Source organism: Taudactylus pleione, unplaced genomic scaffold (genome assembly GCF_031769625.1).
Source record: "Taudactylus pleione unplaced genomic scaffold, aTauple2 ptg000070l, whole genome shotgun sequence".
Classification (NCBI taxonomy): domain Eukaryota; kingdom Metazoa; phylum Chordata; class Amphibia; order Anura; family Myobatrachidae; genus Taudactylus; species Taudactylus pleione.
In genome coordinates, this window is record NW_028284472.1 from 13,897,791 (window position 1) to 13,915,117 (window position 17,327).

The following is a 17,327-nucleotide window of genomic DNA, read 5'->3' on the forward strand; positions in this document are numbered from 1 at the left end:
TCGCGACCATCGGGCTTGCGACGAGACCATGCGGTAGGGTCTCGTGGCCGCAAACCCTGGAGTGATTTTGGCTCTATCAGAGCCAAAATCACTCCCACTGACATCACTAGTGATGTCAGTGGGGCCGGACCCAGACGGTAGGCGTTCCCCTTTGGTGCGAGACCCATAGCGACAGCTTGGCTGTCGCTGTCCGGGTCTCACGCATGCGCACGACGGAGTTCCCTCCGTCGTGCGCATGTGCATTTTGGTAACATTGACCCGCTTGCGAGCGTCCTGCGCTCGTGAGCGGGTCTGAATGAGACCCACTGTACATTGAGGAGATCTTCTGCTTCATGTCATTGTCAGAAAGGTTGGCCCTGTCCAAAAGAGCTTCCAATCTAATGCTGGGTATACACTGGCCGATATATTGGCCGGCCAATATATCGTACCCCCGTCGGCCAGTGTGTACAGACGATATGTCTGTGAACAACGTCATTCACAGACATATCGCATTGGCTGTGCTGCACATATCTGTCCATCGAAAAGTGTGTACGGGCGATCAGCCGAACGCTGTACACAGGGGCGCCGAGAGGGGGGGAGAGCCGCGAGCGGATACTACTTACCCCGATCGGGTACAGCTCCCCATCCATAGCAGCCCAGCAGATGCTGCTGTGTACTGGGCTGCACTGGGAGACTGTCCGAGGCTGCTAAACCAGCAGCCCGAGCAGTCTCCTATGCCAAACGGGGGGAGCAATCAAGCTGATCGCGCCCCCCATTGGCTGTACGCCGGGCTGAGGGGTACACACCACCCCCCTCCCCAGCGTGCAGCACCGTGTCGCAAATGTTTTTTTTTTAAAGGGGCGTGGCCACGCCTTCCGTGATTAGGTCACGCCTCCAGTCCGGTCCGACACGCTGCAGCATGCAGATGATGGTCGTACAGTGTGTATGATCGACCATCCTATGCAGATCACTCGAAGAATTGCGGGGGACACATGAGGCCTGATTTAATTAGCAGCGGTTAATTACAGCGGGCTAATTGATCTGCCCTGGCCTACTCAACTATAGCCCGCAATCAGGCCTGGAGGCTGCAGTTAACACGGATTTCTGTTCCAGCCTGAGGAAGCTCGACAGAAATCCACGTTAAATGCCCTGATTGCAAGTGCTGCTAACATGCTAACCCATAGCTCCGGGAACTTATACCGGAATCTACGGGTTAACGCACGTTAGCGGGTAATTTACGCGCGAGGAAAAGGGGCTGAAATTGAATAGCCCCGGGCGTTAAAGCCTAAGGGTACCACCCTTTTCCCGGCATAATAATTTACTGCATCTAAGTGAATCTGGCCCATGGTATCTTATATATTATACTGTAAAAGATCCGCCTCTGATATGCTCAGTAGATGCCGGAACTCTAGGTGATGACATCACTGACACTGATGGGAGGGGACAGAGTTCAGACCAACTGTCAGTAACTGTAATGTAGCTGTTACATTGTAACAGTGGGTTCTATTTACTAAGCCTTGAATGGAGATAAAGTACCAGCCAATCAGCTCCTGTCATGCCACAGGTGTTAGGAGCTGAGTGGCTGGTACTTTATCTCTATCCAAAGCATAGTAAATAGACCCCTTACTCCTGGAGGATACCACCTCACAAGTTTACTATACAGTAAAAGTTAGAGTGGCAGTTACTCTACTATGGCATCTTTAGCCAAGCCTTGTGTTATGCCACTAGATTGGCTGTTAAGAAAATGATGCCAAGGTCGATTGACTGTGAAGTTCTTACAGGATCTTCTGGGGGTAAAAGGGAACCTGACCTCCCCATTGCAGTGACATTTAAATAGCTTCCTATTAGACTATACAAATTAGCAGCTGCGGCGGCGGCATTAGCCTACATCTCTGAATTAGGCCCTCGGTTGTCCATGGCTGGAATGGATGGAGGAGCTGGTGACTTCCAGTTGTTAGCTACCAGTGCTTTGGCTGCAGCTGGCAGATGGGATGCCCGCCTTTGGCTCTGTACACCAGCTCTGGAGTAAGGGAAAAGTAGGAACGTCCAGGGGTCTGTAGGAATATGTAGATCCAGCGCTGAATGGAGGGTTGAATGCAGGACCACTAGGGTTACTGCCTGCCCACAGTCTTGTCTGCACAGCGGGCTAAACTGGGATCTGAACATCTCAGAGAGACGGACAGGGGAATAGCCGCGCCTGTTATCAGTGTTTTATGCAGACTCTTTAATTCGGGTAGATAAAGATGTGTCCTCATGCATCTAGCCTCGATATGCCACGTAGCGCGACTTGCCTGGTGTAAGTGAGCCGCTAGGTACCGTGCTACTCTGCTACCGTCAGGCGTCGTTTTTCGACGAAAAAAGCGTCTAAGTGCTTCCGCATACTCTGCTGATTGTTTTCATATGTGACACTTGTGTATCTGTGTGCACCTGAGTCTGTATATGGGAGACTGCACTAAGTAATGTGATATGTGACACTTGTGTATCTGTGTGCACCTGAGTCTGCACATGTACAACAGCAGAACTTGGAATGAGATTAGCTGCGGCTGCTACCCTGTAGTACTTCGTATACAGATTCAGAGACTCAGACGCACTCTGGGCTGATTCAGAGCCGCTCGCTCTGACAGGGCGCTCGCTCTAATGGTGCGTACACACTGGGCGATTAAAGTGGACGACTGAACGATAACGATATCGTTATCGTTCAGTCGTCCACTTTATCGTCCATTTTTAACACAAAAAAGATGACCGATGACGACGACGCGCGTTCCCGCGGGTCGTTCGTCATCCTCGTTCATCGGGCTGACATGCAGGCCAACCTGACGACCTCGTCAGGTTGCTGCATGTCAGGGAATGGGTGAGAGAGCCCGGCGCTGAACGATATCGCTAATGATATCGTTCAGCGGCTGTGCTCAATGTCATGAACGACATTGAGCACAGCCTGCCGGGGACACACTAGGCGATATCGCTCAGGGAGCATATCGTCTAGTGTGTATGCACCTTAAATCAGGGCCAGGCTTTTTTATTTTTGGAGCGGCCTCTCGGCCACTCGCATAGCTGTGGGCAACCATGGCTATACCATGGCTATAGTGAGCGGCCATGATGATGGTCGCGATGGTCAAGACCATCGCGACCATCGGGCTTGCGACGAGACCCTTGTGGTAGGGTCTTATTCATCGTAAGCCCCAGAGAGCTTTCAGCTCTAACAGAGCCAGAAGTTCTCCACTGACATCACTTGTGATGTCAGTGGGGCCGCCCCCAAATGGCAGGCGTTCACATGGGAACGCCTCCGTTTGGGCAGCCACCCCCCAGCCCGCCCACCAAAGTGGGCGAGCTGTCACTCAACATCGACAGCTCGCCTCCTTTGGTGCGAGACCTGGAGCGACGGAGTGCCCGTCGCTAGCCGGGTCTCGCGCATGTGCACGACGGAGCTGGCTCAGCACTTGCGACCGGGTCTGAATCAGGCCCTCATACATACAAGTGTCGCATATCACATTAATCAGCACAGGATGCATTTACGTCAAATAAAGACGCAAAAAAAGACGTCCGGCACTAGCAGAATCTCACGGGTCCTAGCGCGCCAAGAGGGGCTTTTTAGCGCTACAGCAGCAAAGATGTATAATGGTGCGTACACACGGGACGATTTATTCGACGTCGTTAACAACAAATTGTTCAAAAAATTGATCAGTTTCTGAGGTATAACGATGAACGAAAACTACAAATGCGCGCTCCCGTTTGTAGTTTTCGTTCATCGTCCGAACTTCCTGTCCAAACTGACGATATTGTCCGGTTGGACATGTTCGGGGATGAGGGAGGGAGTCCGGCACTGAACTAATTAGTTCATGAATTCGTTCAGTGCTTTGTGCTCAGTGTCGTTAACGACACTGAGCACAAACCAACGGGGACATATGGGACGATGTTCGTTCAGGGAGCATCGTCCCGTGTGTACGCGCCATAAGGACACATCTGTACCCTACAGAAATTAAATTAACTTATGGTGCATACACACAGTTTGATTTTCCTTCAGATTTGTACAATAACGATTTAAAAAATCGTTCATATTGGAAAGAAAATGTGACATGTGTCCCTGCAACGATGAACGATGCGCGTTCCCGTTTGTCAGATAACGATATCTGACATCTGATGTGTTTGCAGTCAGATTTGGTCGATTTTCATTCATTTTAATACTGTCAAAAATTGTTCGTAGTTCATAGTTCATGAAATTGTTGGTCAAATCGTTCAAATCGTTCGTCGTTTATCGTTCGTAGTTCATCGTTCGTCTGACAGATCTGACCATGTTTATGCACCATTATTTTCATTTTGTCTGAGTCAGACGAGGATATACTGTATGTCCAAGTGGCTTCTTAGTGGTTTTAGAAAGTATGCGCCTCGCTACAACAGTTGTAAAATAATCCTCATTACCTTTCGTCAGTGTAGAAGAAGATAAAGCGGATATGTTAAAACGCGGCTTTATTCTGTAAGTCGGCTTTCTGTGTCGTGCAGATTGTACACCGTGCAGGAAAAGATTTATGGATGTACACAGTCCATGGTAATAATATTCAGATAAGGTTGTCAGATGTGAAAACTACAAACGGAGACAAATTTGCAACAAGGTTTGAGCTTTGGGTCTGATTCAGAGCCGCTCGTAAGCGGCCGCTCGTTCGTTCCGAGCGATGTTTGCCCAACTGCGCATGCGTACGGATCGTAATACGCATGCGCGAACCAGTCAGTGCGGCCGAAAATCGTTTGTTCGCTAAATAGCGAATGCCTGCTATTTTGAGTGACAGGAGGAGGCGTATGTGGGTGGTAACAGGGGAAGGTGCTTGAAAACGGGGAGTGGAGATCAGAATGCAGGCGTGCTTAAAGGTCAAAACGGGCGTTTTATGGGTGTGCATAATTAATACAGCAGCGTCATTGACCACGTCACTTGGTTGTTTTATACTCAGAACTGCTCGCAAGATTGCGGTAGGAAAAACCAACCACAAGAATAGCGAGCAGTTCATACCCTGGTCGATGTACTCGATTAATCTAATAAATAGCGGACATGACGTAGGATGCGAGCGGCCAGGGGGCGTAGTTTCCAAAAAAACGACCGCAAGTTTTGTTCGCTCGTTCAGACATAGAGGCGTGAACAGCGCGAACGGTTCATTTGAATAGCCACCCCTTTTTTCAGAAGGAGAGAAGCTGGGTAGACATTAGACGATGTGTATCATGACATCGACATCGTTAGCGACATCCCACGTCGGCCCTGCAGTAAGGCTGACGGGCAATGTTGCAAACGACCCGTGGGAGCGCATATCATGGGTACACACTACACGATGTACCCGATATGTCGCATATATCGTCTAATGTGTACCACCCTAAATTTATTTTCCGAAAACATACTTAGGGCCGTATCCAATTAGCTGCTATAAGCCGTGGTTGTGTGAATAGTTTACACTTGTGCAAACTTTTCGCCAAAAATGCGTTTGCGCTGTCCTATGAGGTGCGCCTTTTCACATGTGCAAATCCTTCATAGTTAAAAGCGGTAAAAAACCCACCATTAGCAAGCACCTGCAATCAAAAATACACCTCCCCCATACTTGCAGACCTCCCCCCACCCCAAAGGCTATTTCTCTAGTTTTTGAATTTGTACCCCCACTTTGAATTTTTTCACCCACATTTTCAAAGTGCTTTTTTTGGGGTGTCCTTTGTATTTTTTAATGCGTTTTTTTACGCAGTTAGCGTTAAGGTGGGTGCACCCCAAAACCTTCTGCACTGTTTTCCGCCGGGTATTTATAGTCAAAATTTTTTCGCCTATTACAATGCATCGCATTATCGCACCGGCAAAAAGATGCTAGAATTGAATACGGGGATAAGTGAAATCGGCGAAGATGACATCATCGGCGAAAAAGTTTAGCCGAAAACGGCTTTTCGCTCCAGATTGAACACGGCCCTTACGGGTATATTTACGGGTATATTTACTAAAGTGAGAGTTGCCCATAGCAACAAATCAGATTCTAGCTATTATTATAGAAGGTGCTAGTTAAATGTTAAGTAGAATCTGATTGGTTGTTATGGGCAACATCTCCACTTCTAAAATCTCTCACTTTAGTAAATATATCCCTTAGAGAAACATGCCTATATCTGCTATATGACACAATTAGAGAACCCCAAACCCTGTTTTTTCGGGCAAATGCAGCATTGCGTCATTTACAATAGGATTGCTCGAATAGCGGCAGACGTGATAGATGCGCAAAGTGACACATTTGGGTGAACAGTACTCAAACGTTTTTGCATGCGAAAAACATAACGTGTTCGCGTCTCATTAGATATGGCCCTTAGTATTGTTCATGCAGGCCACAACAAAGGTGTCTGCAAGCGTATCTGACCGTTTCATGGGCATGCATAATTAGCCATGGCGATTGCATTCACAGCATGTGACCTCTCTGCACGTGGGGGGGAGCTGCAGCGTTTGCGGACGGTCAGACCTGCCATAGATGGTGCATGACTGCTTGTTGTGCGTCGATAGTATCGATGTTTATGGAGGAGTGCGACATTGGACGGATATGAGAAGGCCGCAGCGGGCGTCTTTATGTCGGCTACGTTTTGGCAGGCATTGGCATATTTCAGCAACTGCGATCCGTAAGCGATTGAAGTTGCGAATGCATTCTCCTCCGCAGCTGGATCAGGCCCTATAACACTTATGCTATTTTGCTCACTGTGCTGTAGGCTGGCTTTTCAGGCAACGCTCCACTTTTTTCCCTTCCAAACCTGGGTGCTCATTAACCCTTTTAGGCCCAAATGCTGTGTCTGGCACCAGTAAACCCCCCTGATGACAATGTAAATACGTTTCCTCATCCCCATTAAAGGCAGGTTGTTGGTGTGATCCTGTTCTGCCTGGTTTTTTTTTTTTTTTTTGACAATAAAAAGTTAGACCATTCAGAAGGTAGACACTTTCTGAATGTCGACAATTGAAAGGTCGACATCATTCTATAAACATGTGTTTAGGCTGACAGGGTTACATGGTCGACATTTAACTTGTTGACACATTTTTCATGATTTTTAGGATTTAGGTTTAGGGTACAATAGCAAAAAAACATGTTAAATGTCGTCCTTTTGACCGTGTCGACCATTTAACCCTGTCAACCTAAATACATGCCTACAGAATGATCACTGACCTAATGAACCAGTCAACCTTTTTACTGTCGACATTCAGAACCAGTCGACCTTTTATAACACACCCTTGCTGACAGCAACCAACCGGCTTCTAGCTATGGTTTCCTAGAATGTATCGGATAAATGCTAACTAGGATCTGAATGGTTGCTATGGGCAACTTCTCCATATTTATAAATCTGCACCTCAGTAAATGTACCCCTTTGCCCTCACCTAATGGTCAGCTGGATGACTGTAGACTCTGGACTACCTGGCTATCAGGAGCCAAAGACAAGCCTACTTATCACGCCCCCGGGATAATAAACATGTTGGGCAAAATTTACTAAGCAGCGGTTTGAAGGCGGTTTCTATTCTATTCTAAACCCCTGCGGTTTGGTGGCGGGTTCTATTCTGTTCTAACCCCCGGGGGTTTGGTGGCGGTATTGCAGCGGTTTGTAAATGACAGCCTTGTTCTATTCTATTCTAAAATGTGTTTTGTCTGTGGTTTGGTGGCGGTTTTGCTATCTGCAGATTTACTAAGTCCAAAACCGCTGCAAAACTGCCATCAAAACACATTTTAGAATAGAATAGAACAGGGCTGTCACTTAGAAACCGCTGCCCCCGGGGTTAAGAACAGAATAGAACCCGCCACCAAACCGCCGGGGTTTAGAATAGAATAGAACCCGCCGTCAAACCGCCGCTTAGTAAATTTTGCCCGTTATCTTTGGCTCAGAGTGCCAAGACAAAAGCACAGGAGCTTATTTCCATATCTGCCAGTTTATCTTGGTACACCCTGGTATGCTCAGTCTAATTCTTTCCCTATTCCATTTACTTTATAATATGGTTGGTTTAATGAAAAGAGGTTAAACTATTACACAACATTGATGAAGTCATTCAGCCCAGTTGGGTGTAGTAGGTATTATGCGGAAGCCCGGCAGGGGTGAAGATCCTGATCGCTAATTAAGGTAGGTACTGCTAACCTAATTCACTACCCTAACCCTCCTTTAGGGGTGCCTATCCCTAACCTCCCCCCCAGTGCCTAACCCTAACCCCCCTCTAAGTGCCTAACCCTAACCTCCCCCCTAGTGCCTAACCCTAACCTCCCCCTAGTGCCTAACCCTAACCTCCCCCCATAGTGCCTAACCCTAACCTCCCCCCCTAGTGCCTAACCCTAACCTCCCCCCTAGTGCCTAACCCTAACCCCCCTCTAAGTGCCTAAACCTAACCTCCCCCCTTCCCCGCAGCCTAAACCTAAGTCCCCCAGGGATCCCTAAAACCTAACCCTACACCCCTCCCCCCACGGCTGTCCGCGCACGGCTTACCTTCATCTGGTATGCTGGGTGTCGGGCTCCCGGCATAAGTCTAATGACAGGCATCGGGATTGCCGCCTGTCGTTAGTAGCTTGCCGGGATTAGACAGTCGGGAAGCCGGCGGTCGGCATTTAGCCCGTCGGCTTCCTGACTACATCCCGCCCAGTTTAGTGCACGTCAGTACCTTATTCAGCAGAGTACGCAATTTGCGATTATGGGCCTGATTCAGGTTGGATCGCAACTGCGATTACGCTCGCTATCGGCCGATTGTTGCATTGTGCACATGCGTATGCATCAGGACTGCGATCGCAGTGACTACGCAGACCCATTGCAGAATGATTGACAAGAAGTACCGGTAGGTAACGGGCGGGTGGTCAGCGAAACGCAGACATGCCAGGGCGTTTGAACGCTGTTACAGGTGCGTGCATAAATTAGGCACTGCGATGGCATACGCAGCCTGAGCTCTCACTGCGTCCCGGAAGGTTAGCAATTCCTGAGTAAGGTCAGAGCTTGTGCAAGTGTGCGTGAGGCTGCGATGGTACTCAATGTTACCGATGGTTTCGCAGTCTTGCTAAGTGTTACGGATGTGTGTAAGGTAAGGTGGGCGTCTTTATGTTGTGCTGCAACGACATAGCGATCGCAGTGGATTAGCAAACCTTCGCAGCGAGGCTGCGTGCATAATCGCAGCCGCGAATCAGGCCCTATGAACGCAGATCGAGCGATTGTTTGCCATCGCGCATGCGTATAAGCTGAACTGCCTGCGTGCAGCGACTGCATTGCGATTTTGGACATACAGAGTCATTCATCGCAAAGTGAGTGACAGGCTTTCAGCATTTAGGGGTGGGGACAGAGGGGTGGTCAGAAGAACGTAGGCGCGTCTGTCCGTTTGAACGCCGATGGTACCGATGTTTATGCAGAAGAGCGACATTGGACAGATATGAGGAGGCAGCAGTGGGTGTCTTTATGCCGGCAAAATCGCTGCTGCGATCCCATTAGCGTCCGCTGCTGAATCGGGCCCTCAGAAAACAGGGTCTGGTTCAGAGATGTATGCTCATCCGATGATTGACATGCTGCAGTGTTTGAGGGGCGTCGCTGGTCACCGCTCCCGGAAACGGGGGCATGTTTTTCCAGGAGGGACGAGGCCAGGTGCTGCGTCAGTGGATGCAGATTCCTGGCCTCTTATGTGACCAGCACCTGGTCAGGCTGCGGAAAGCTTCAGCTGAACAAAACCATTGCGAGTATCGGTAGCGATGGTGATCCCAGCCTTCCACATCGGTCGCAGTGCTGGGATCGCAAATGCAGTGAGGAGGCGTCTGACACGTCCCCCTGCATTTACATCATAGATGGACGGATTTCCCAATCCGTCCATCTCTGTATCAGGCTCAATGTGCGCAGATCAGTGAAACAGATCTTGGCGGTAAGTACCAATTTCTATTTAAGATATCAGGTCAATTACTTGATTAATTAATAATATCAATAAACCAGACTAGGAAGGTTACCAGAAGGCATTATCATTAAGACCACGTTCATTGAAGTGCTTAGTCTGCAATAAGCAGACGTGTGGAAAGTGCTGGTGATGTCGTGCAGACACTGGGATCATAAAGTCAGAAGATTAGTCTCGGCCACTGGCCAAAATGGATAAGCGGCTTTAACTTTGAACAAGCAGGCCAGGTCGCCGTAACCCACAATTCCCTGTTTATACACCTGTGTAATGATATGATTTATTGTTGTGATATGTAAACTTCCCCTTCATTCTATTTCGAATGCACTGTCATAGCAGAACAATTGCTGATGTGGGAAAATGAGAATTAGCGGGGGGGGCATGGTCAAGCTGCTACAGTGGGGGAAGAGTTAGAGCCAGGATGATCAGCTATACCCCTTTTACAACTAAATTCCGGGTCTGACCTGGAGTTGGAACAGGGTTGGCAGGCATTGGTTGGGACAGGGGACCTCATTCAGAGTCGGTCGAAGCGGCCGCACGGTCGTACGCCACCGATGTCCGCTATACTGCGCATGCGTAAAGTTTGCAATGCGCGTGCGCAAACTAGCCGCTACGATCAGAAATTTCTCTCTCCTTGAACACAGCCAGGTCGGTAGTTTGAGTGACAGATTGAGGCGTTTGTGGGAGGTAACAGGGGAAGGTGCTTGAAAACTGGGGAGTGGAGATCCGAACGCAGGCGTGCCTCATTATGGGAACGGCGTTTTATGGGAGTGCATACGGATTATGGGAGTGCATAATTAACAAAGTAGCGTCATGGCACATGTGACATGGGAGGTTTTTACACTGACATGATCGTAGAGCTTAAGAGAGGGTATGGTCAATCTTAAGCTCTACGACCAGTTCCGATGGTTCCCGATGGTCTCGATTAATCCTTATATGCCCGGAGATGACATGTAATGCGTAAAAGAAGGGGGCGTATTTTTTTGTCTTCCGACCGCTTCCTCCCCTTGGTCGGTCAGCTACCGATCCGAACTTAGGGACGCAACTTGCGAGGGAATCATTTGCATATCCGGCCCCTTTTCCCATATGACCGTGCGGCCGCTTCGACCAACTCTGAATGAGGTCCTGGGTTCCAATACGGATCTGACCCGGAATTTAGCCGGCACCGACCCAGGACATTCCAGAGTCGGTGCCGTTTACACCGGAGTCGGGTCTGCAAATTCCCGGCTTTCCCGGCGTTGAAGTGGATGCTTGGAGATGACCATCCAACACCCGAGTGGGAGCAAGACAGAGACTGCCAGGAAGAGTCCAGAGGAAGATAGGGCTAATTGAATCTGTCCTATGTGGTGTCTGTATAGTGGAATTCTATGAAGAAAAGAGAGGCTGCCCAGACAGACAGACAAGCCTAGGGGGATGAAGCACCTGTATATTGTTTGTGGAGGGGAGTGGAGAGGCAGAGTGGGAGAGGAGCCCTGTGATTAGTAATACCACTTGTGAATGGTGAAATGTACAGTTAGAGTGTATGTATGAGCTGCTGGACAAGCGTCACCTTCACTGGTGAGAAGGCTGCCTGTAGGACAAGGGTAAGGCAACGTGTGGCACTTCAGCTGCTGTGGAACTACACATCCCAGCATAGCTATTAGGGCATGCTAGGATGTGTAGTTCCACAACAGCTGGAATGCCGCACGGTGCCTACCTCTCATGTAGGAACTACTAGTGACAGCCAGGCAAGAGACGTGGCTGTGAGACTGATACCTGCCTCCTGTCTGTGAGATAAAGTGCTGTCATGCTGTTTAGGAGGTGCAGCTGGGGAAAGGAGTAATGCAAATATAAATGTAACATAACCCTATCCGTACTGAGCTATAAGCTATGTTCTGGAGGAAGGATAAATAAAGTTAATTTTTATAGTAAATAGATGATCTGGCACTCACATTATTCAACCCGGTGCTGCTGCTGCATTCATTCTCACATATGCCTACATATATGTACCGGCTATAAAGCCTGCATGTGCCGGGAAGCCTTGCTCGCTTATTGCCCGCACCCTTCAGAGCTCGCCCAGTCATGCACCTTGCAGCAAGCATGCAGAGAGCACCTTTTGCAGAGAGGGGTTACATCACTAGTTCCCAAACTTTCTTACGGCACACTAGAGTATTAACGTTTTTGTTTTCACTACACCCCTAGGCCGAAAGTTTCTTAGGGGCATATTTAGCACAATCCGCACCTCAGATCCGGATGGGATTTCATAATATCGTCCACATTGGCAATGTAATACGTATCTGAATACATCGCATGGATGTATCAAATATTGCATGCAGGACAGAGCTTGCCAGACAGCTGGTGCTGAGAATCACCTCCAAGCAGCTCTCAGGGAATTCACGTATGCGCCTCCGCCCCGGCTCTCCTGGTGATCGGTGAGCCGATAAGCTCCTTTGTGACTCCGGTCAGCTGATCCCCGGGCCCCGATAACACCATCTCCAGGTGGCGTGATTATGACAAGGCTTCTCCCGGTATGTTTTTGCAGTTTAACCTTAGTAAATCTGAGCAGATTGCATTTCCCATTCAAATTTTGGGAAATGCGATCTGCTTACTACAAATATCCGATAATTAGGGCTTGGAGTAGAAATACGAATTCTCCTACAATTGCCCTTTAGTACATTTAGGTGATACTAAAATAATGTGAAGAGGGTGTGAAAACACCTGTTTTCACAATATGTTAGTCAATATAATATTGATAAACATGCCCGTTAGTGAGATATTTATTCTTGAGCTGGGTACACACTAAACAATGGGCCTGATTCAGACCCACTCGCGAGCGGCTGTCCACTCGCAAGTGGGTCGATGGTCTGCACTGCGCATGCGCACGACGGAGGGATAGAGCCAAAATCAAAATCTGATAGAGCCAAAATCACTCCTGGCCTTGCAGTTGAGAAACTCAACCGCAGGCTTTAGCTCGCAGTGGCGATGGTCGCGATGGTCAAGACCATCGCGACCATCATCCTGCACGCTCGTATATGCTGTGGGTGGTGACTCACAGCTATACAAGCGTCCAGGAGGACGCTCCATATTTATGGAGGCGGGCCCTGATTCAGAGCGAGCGCTCTGGTCAGAGCGTCCGGCTCTGAATCAGGGCCAATGTGTACCCAGCACGATCTCGTTCACGAGAGAACCCTGCGAAGGGGTCCCAGCATCGGCAAGTGCATACACATTTGCCGATGCCGGAAGCAAAGGCGGGTCAATGCTGCATTTGGCAGCCTTTCCATATCGCCCGTCGTGTCGCTGATGACGCGCGAGAATGCGCATCGTTAGCGACATAGCCGGTACACACTAGCCGATGTGGACGATATGTCGTCCTATCCGCCGGATCGGACGACATATCCCCTAGTGTGTACCCGGCTTTAGGGTGCGATTCATTTCAGCGGAAGTTGAATTGCGCTGGGAAGATGGTCCCGGAGCTATTCAATTCAGCGCGCTGTTAGGTCGACTAAATTGCTTCTTCTCTCACCCTCCTGAGGGTGCGAGGAGAAATCCGACTAACGTGCCGGCCGCGAGGCTTTCTGGCTTAGTGCAGCGCTAACAGCCTCGGAGAATGTCGGTTTTCATGACTGAACACCCAAGTGAAGTCGCGAGAACCAGAATTCTCCAACTAAGGGCCATGTTCAATTAGATGCGAAAAGTGCTGTTTTGCAAAAAGTTTTCACGATTTGGACTTTCCGCATGGTTTCAAAGTATCGCCGTATTCTATTCCAGACAGTTTTCACCTAGGCGGAAAGTCTGCAATGTAATAGGCAAAAAAGATTTGCCTCTGAATAGCAGGGGAGAAGAAGTGCAACATTTTTATTTTGGGGTGTATAGGTGGGGAAACCACTCAGAACCCTTGGGACAGCCCACAAAGGACAACTGTGTCAAAAAATCCCGGGAAAAAAAAAACTTAACACCCCAAAAAAAGTACTTTCAATTTGGGGGTGAAAAAGTAAACAGTGGGGGTACAAGCATAAAAACTAGCGAAATACACTTTTTGGGGGTCTGCAAGGATGGATCAGGTTTTTTTTTTTTTTTTTTATTGCAGGTGTTTGCAACAGGTGAGTTTTTCAAGTTTTTTTTTTACTTCACTTTAGAGACTTTAAAACATGCTAGCACCCATTTTCAAGTACCCCAAATTTGACAGGACTACTTACTTTCACCAAAAAATACTGAATAATGCCATTCTTCACCACTTGTGCAAATACGCTAATAAGAAGCTATTGAAACAACTTTATTACCCCAAATACATTTATTAGGGCTAATCGGGCACATACACATTGATCCCCAATGTTAGTGCATCTTTTTGGGGGGTTCGGGCTGATTTCCCCAATTCTGACAGCACTTTCCGGCTGTTCTGACTTCGCCGCTTGCCGTGTTCGCGTGGTTTGGAATTTAATACGGCGAATAGCGGGGGTGCGTACGATAAGTTTCCGCGTCCAAAACAAGAGATGTTGGCGGAAAGTCGGGCATGCGAAACTTTATTGCGGGTATGAAACTAATTGAATATGGGCCGTAAGTTGTAACAGTCGTACTAAACAGCGCGTTGAATTGAATAGGTCCGGGACCAATTTTCAGGCGCTATTCAACTCCCGCAGAATTGAATACTGTCTGTACCTGTGCACAATTCCCACACACACACATCCCCTCACTCTGTAGTTCCTATGTATACAAGTCTGTGTGTGTTTAGGTCTATATACATAACAACTAGCCGGCTAACTTATTATCAACTTTAAGAATCTGAGTACAAGCTTAATTGATACATCATATCATGATATGTTCATTTTTAGATAATAAATAAACTGGATATTGATTTTATTATATGGTCATTAATTAACAAGTGTACACAAATATTGGACACACTAATTATAGTCATAAACATTAAAGCCATAAGGTTGGCGCTAGGTACCCCCATTTTTTCTAGGGTTGTACTTTTGCTTGTCCGCGTATGTTACATATTTTTATAACTGCCAGCCAGCAGCACTGGTTTTGCCGATCACATTAACCATAAATAAAATAACTTGTATCTGGACCTCCAACCCGTGGCACCCCTGTATGTGCCCCAAGGCACCCAGTTTGGGGACTATATGGATACATAATGCTATCTGACAGATGGAACAAGATCATCTTATTGTATTGTACAAACAAACAAAAATGGCAGCTGCTCAATCAATCTAGCAGTACTAATCAGGTGCATGAAAGGGAGGGGTCATACTAAGTAGAAAAAGGAGGGGGATTTAACCCCCTATTGTACCTCAGCACACTGAATAATACCTGCAACAATATATGAAGACTATATGGTCATAGAAATTCAGAGATATTAGTTGCATGCATTTGCAAATACATGGGAGGCTGCTGGGCCACGTCACGGCTTCTCTGTTACCAGCAGTCCCTAACACTAAGGGGTTCACGTCCGGGGCGCAGTGCACCCCAAAAAACGTCCAGCCCAGGACCCCCCCAGGGCATCACACGAAAATGGAAAACGAGTGACAGTGCAGTGTAAAGTATAGCTGTGTGTGAGTAATCATTAAGTGTGGAATGAGAGGTTAAAATATATGTGAAAAAATACATGAATAATAAACAAACAAAAAAGGTGATGTGAAAAGCAACTATGTGTATTAAGTGGTGATGCCCTGAGGAGGCCCAGCCAGACCAGTCCCGGGGGCCCTACGCCCAAACGCTCACCCCAAATGTAAAATATACCAATTATAAGGCCTCATGATAAAGGCACATATATAATTTTGTCAAATGTAAGGCCTCATGATAAAGGCACATACATAAATGCGGACGTGAACCCCTTAGTGTTAGGGACTGCTGGTAACAGAGAAGCCGTGACGTGGCCCAGCAGCCTCCCATGTATTTGCAAATGCATGCAACTAATATCTCTGAATTTCTATGACCATATAGTCTTCATATATTGTTGCAGGTATTATTCAGTGTGCTGAGGTACAATAGGGGGTTAAATCCCCCTCCTTTTTCTATTGTATTGTACAAAATATCATATTTGTTAATGTGCATATAGAAGACCCCCATAATAAAGCCACGATAATACTTCCATGTACATTATAAGTATTATGACAGGGTAAACTGACAACAAAGGTAAGTTTGCTTCTTCAAAGCAATGTTTAAATAAATATCTCATTGCAAATAATAATTTCCACAGACTGTACTAGTCCTAATAATGAGTAACTGACCTGTTTCTTAAAACAGATTATGTTAAAAGATTAGTGAGCAGTCACTATGCCCCTCATGGGCCTAATTCAGAGTCAGACATAGGGCCGTATTCAATAAGAAGCGAAAAGCCGTTTTCCGCAAAAAGTATCGCCGATCGGGGCTTTTCGCATGGTCGGAACTTATCTCCAAATGCAATTCCAGACGGTTTACGCCTACGCGGAAAGTCAATGCAATGTAATAAGCGAAAAAGACTCGCCTAAGAATAGCAGGAGCAATTAAGTGCCAAATTTTTATTTTGGGGTGCAAACGTGGGGAAACCACTCAGAACCCATGTGACAGCCCCCAATAGGACAACTGTGTCAAAACAATCCAAGAGGAAAACTTCAGAACACCCCCAAAAAAGTACTTTCATTTTAGGAGCAAAAAGTAAAAAGTGGGGGGACAAGCATAAAAACTAGCGAAATAGCCTTCTTAGGGGTCAGCAAGGATGGGTCAGGTGTTTTTAGGATTGCAGGTGCATGGCGCAGGTGCGTTTTTCACGTTTTTTTTAAACTTCACTTTAGAGATTTTCAAAGATGCTAGCACCCATTTTCATGTACCCCAAATTTGACTGGACTACTTATTTTCACTAAAAACTCCTGCTTAATGCCATTCTTCCCCACTTTTACAATGACGCTAATAACAAGGATTTCAAAACAACTTCAGTACCCCAAATAGTTTTATTAGGGCTATCGGAACACTTCTACATTCATCACCAATGTTAGTGCATCTGTTTGGTGGGTTCAGACTGATTTCCCCTATTCTGACAGTACTTTTCGCCTGTTTTACATTCGCCGCTTGCTGTTTCGCCTGGTTAGTAATTGAATTGGGGCGAAAAGCGGGGACACGCACGATAAGTTCTCACGTCCAAAACACGCGGTGTAGGTGAAAAGTCGGGTAGGCGGAACTTTTTCACGGAGGAGAAACTGATTGAATACCACCCTTAGACCGAAGTTGCGGACATTTTTCTTTTAGTGTGCATGCACTTCTTTTCGCACTACAACACTTTTTTACCCAGGCGAACGCTGTACCGGCAACCCCATATGACTAGGGATTGGGACTGGAACTTTTACACTAATGTCCTGGGTATGACCCAGTATTTGGAACATGGGGCCTGATACAGCACGGATCACACGGCTGCGTTCGCACGCACCCGCTATCTGCGGAAAATTTGCTAATGAATGTAATCGCACGGCAACCGCAGCTCTATACCAAGACGCCAATCACTTCCCATGAC

At 47.4% G+C, this 17,327-nt stretch overlaps 1 protein-coding gene across 2 annotated transcripts in view; it reads right to left on the reverse strand.

Moving 5' to 3' along the window:
• The window catches only part of CYP39A1 (cytochrome P450 family 39 subfamily A member 1), a 78,783-nt gene that overhangs the window by 59,327 nt on the left and 2,129 nt on the right, over nucleotides 1-17,327 (reverse strand). The gene's annotated exons all lie outside the window — the stretch shown is intronic.